Raw genomic sequence first — 2,543 nt, 5'->3', positions numbered from 1 at the left:
TTGTAGAACGTTGCTGGACTAGGCAAGTGTAGATAGATGGTCAAAGCTGGTGTAAGTAGATAGACTTGAAGTGCTTGAATTGTGATGAATGTTGGTATTTTTGGATTGCCAATCAGAGCTCAGGTGGCCTAGCTATGGGCTGATGAAGTTTTGAAGGTGACCAATTCCGATGTATATTGACGGAGAGAATAAATATGCAAGCTTTTAATTTAGAGCTTTTGTCACAAATTTGGATTTCTTAAAATTGGGTGCTCAAATAAACTTACTGTATATGAGAATGATCCGAAATGTGGAGCTTTTTTACATGATTTTATAGCTATTTATGTAAAAGTTTTTTGTAAGTGTGCAAATTTATGTGAAAATCTATATACATGTATAATCTCAAAGGATATTTGAAAGTGCATTAGTACTACATCGAATGAAATGCCAATGCAAATTGTTTCTCATCCATGAATTTTTATTTTTATTTTTCATAGATAAATAATCTATACCTTCCCCATACCATACAAGGCTCTCTCTCTCTCTCCTAGATTAGGTTGGAGTGCGTGTTGGTGTGGAGGTGAGGTAGATCATGGAGTTCTATCTATACAAGGGTTTGGTTGGAGTAGCTGCTGAAGTGGAGGTGAGATAGCTCATGGAATGCTAGCAATGAACAATGTGAGGATCACATTGGAATAAAGTGAAAGCTTATGGAGGGGTGGTAACAATGAACCGTTTTAGGAGAATGGTAGCCAATGGAGGCCATCATGGTGTAAAGATAGGTTGACAAAATAATGCGGTGAGAGAGAGAGAGAGAGAGAGAGAGAGAGAGAGAGAGAGAGAGAGAGAGAGAGAGAGAGAGAGAGAGAGAGAGAGAGAGAGAGAGAGAGAGAGAGAGAGAGAGAGAGAGAGAGAGAGACTCCATGGGGTTTAAGATAAGAATTTACCTCCCAATGTCTCTTTGAAGCACCTAGACAAGGCTAAAGATGCTTATGAAAGAGTTGCAAAGGGTCAAGAAAGGCTCTTATCACCTTAGCAGGAAACTAATAATTTGGAGGCTACACAAGAGGACCTGCAAAGGAGTTGGGGAAGTTTGATGAAGTTTTGGATCTTTACAGGAGAACTACGAGCTTGTATGGGAATGTGGAATGCCACAACCAAGTGCAGATGCTCTTGCAAAGGGTGCAAGAGAATAAGAGGCCAACCCTGCTAAAGCTCTAAATATTTACTTGGACTCCTGTGAAATACTTGAAGATGAAGGGAAAGAACAGATTGCGTTTGAAACATACTGAGTTGCAATGAGTCTTTGTCCAAAACAAGAGAGGCTCTTGGATGCTGCAAATATGCTACTAAGACGGGGGATTGCTGTTGATAAGGCAAAAGCTGTTCATAGACAAAGCAAGGCATACTTGAGTGCTGTTATTGTTTATATGTATGCTCATGATTTGAAGCAAGCTGAGCAATGCTACAATGATTTCTCTTAGGTGGATGAATTTGCAAACAATGAACACTACTCTTGCGCATTTGAGTTGTTGAGAGCCTACAGATAAGGGTGAGTGAGGGAATCAAACACATAGTCAAGTCTAGCAACCCCATTTCTCATCTTGACCATATGCTTTTTAGGGTTTCAAAGCAGTTTCCATCTAGTGATGTGGAAGCCCTAGCATTCAGTGTCGATAACTTGAATTTGGCAGATGGCGATTTTACATATGTCAGATTCCAAGTAATTAGACATGTCATCTCAAGAGGCATCTAGTGGTGGGAAATCCAATGAACAAGAGACTAAAAAGTCAAGCCACATTGGAATCACAAGTCCATTCGCAACATATATTTTACTAAAAATGCTACAAGGCTTCTTTTAAAAGTATTTCATATATAGATGAAAGATTTTCTAAATAAAAATATAAGCCTACACTCATTTACCTTATACTACTTTTCAAATGTGAATTTTCCACAAATGGTTTGGAATTAAAAGAGGGAGAGAGAGAGAGAGAGAGAGAGAGAGAGAGAGAGAGAGAGAGAGAGAGAGAGAGAGAGAGAGAGAGAGAGAGAGAGAGAGAGAGAGAGAGAGAGAGAGAGAGAGAGAGAGAGAGAGAGAGAGAGAGAGAGAGAGAGAGAGAGAGAGAGAGAGATTGATTTTATGGAATCCCTCTATAGTGCCTACAGTCCATCACTAAAGTGCCCCTTATTTCTGGATTTGATTTAGTTGTACACTCTCAAGTCAAGCCCATTTGACAGTGAGGGTATGTAAGGTTGGGGATTTTTGATGTGCACCATAGCATTAGGAGCTTGTCTTGCAATGCTTGCTATTCCATTAGCTCCATTCTCATAGCTTGGATTCGATAGCTCAAATCTATTGGCAATTCATTTCTTCAAAGTATTCAGGTACTTGTGGCCACATGCAGAAAATTTCTCTACCCGAAGACCCATCTCTCCTCCATGAAAGTGAAGGCCAGCTATCAACAATTCTTGGCTGTTGCAAATGCAACACACGACCTCCCTTAGGTGGGTCTTTAATCCGTTTGTGTGGAATCTTTCCATCTATCTTTTCTATTGGAGTTTTT

General features: G+C 39.8%; 1 pseudogene; it reads left to right on the top strand.

Moving 5' to 3' along the window:
• Positions 1 to 1,127: 1,127 nt before the first annotated feature.
• LOC147461427 (gamma-soluble NSF attachment protein pseudogene) lies at positions 1,128 to 1,735 on the top strand (annotated as a pseudogene).
• Positions 1,736 to 2,543: the final 808 nt, after the last annotated feature.

This window comes from Adiantum capillus-veneris, chromosome 3 (assembly GCF_014529385.1).
Source record: "Adiantum capillus-veneris isolate H3 chromosome 3, ASM1452938v2, whole genome shotgun sequence".
In the NCBI taxonomy this organism is placed as follows: domain Eukaryota; kingdom Viridiplantae; phylum Streptophyta; class Polypodiopsida; order Polypodiales; family Pteridaceae; genus Adiantum; species Adiantum capillus-veneris.
Note: the sequence above shows the minus strand (reverse complement) of the source record. Positions and strands in the feature narration are given on the sequence as shown.